Consider the following 810-nt stretch of genomic DNA (forward strand, 5'->3'; position numbering starts at 1 on the left):
ATTTACATTGTTTTATCCATTTATTCATGTGCATTTTCATCATATAGATTAGGATTTAGCCATGTCTAGGTTGCATTTTGCATACATATGTCTCTATTAGGTATTGGAGTACCACATGGAGTTCCTGGAGTCATTTGGGTGCATTTGGAGCTCAAAGGAGGTGATTAGAGTGATCTTTGGACGAGCACTGCCTGGAGCGACTTCCCGGAGCGACTACATGAAGTCGCTGTGCACCACATCCCGGAGCGACTTTCCCAGAGCGACCGCACGAAGTCGCTCGCTTTTTCACGTCCGGAAACACACAGATTTGACCCCTGGAGCGACCTCCCAGAGCGACGTGCCGAAGTCGCTCCCGATGTTCAGAGCGACCTGTTGGAGCGACACACCAAGGTCGCTCGCATCCTCTCGTCCGGAGACACCAAAATCGAGCATCCTGGAGCGACCTCTCAGAGCGACCTACCAAGGTCGCTCCCAGCAAGAGCGACCAGCCCAGAGCGACTATCTCAAGTCGCTCCAGCCAGAGCGACCTACCGGAGCGACGCCATGAACTCGCTCGCCATTTACGCTTCGGATCGACCTCCTAGAGCGACAAGGCGAAGTCGCTCCAGCTCCTAGAGCGACCTCACCACAGCGACGTCTTCAGAGCGAGACAGCCAGGTCGCTCGCGAGGAACGACCTGGGAGCGACGTTTTCGGAGCGACACAGCCAGGTCGCTCGCGAGGAGACGACCCGGGAGCAACGTCTTCGGAGCGACACAGCCAGGTCGCTCACGAAGAAACGACCCGGGAGCGACCTCTCGCAGCGACGTGC

This window comes from Brassica oleracea, chromosome C6, assembly GCF_000695525.1.
Source record: "Brassica oleracea var. oleracea cultivar TO1000 chromosome C6, BOL, whole genome shotgun sequence".
NCBI classification, from domain to species: Eukaryota; Viridiplantae; Streptophyta; class Magnoliopsida; order Brassicales; family Brassicaceae; genus Brassica; species Brassica oleracea.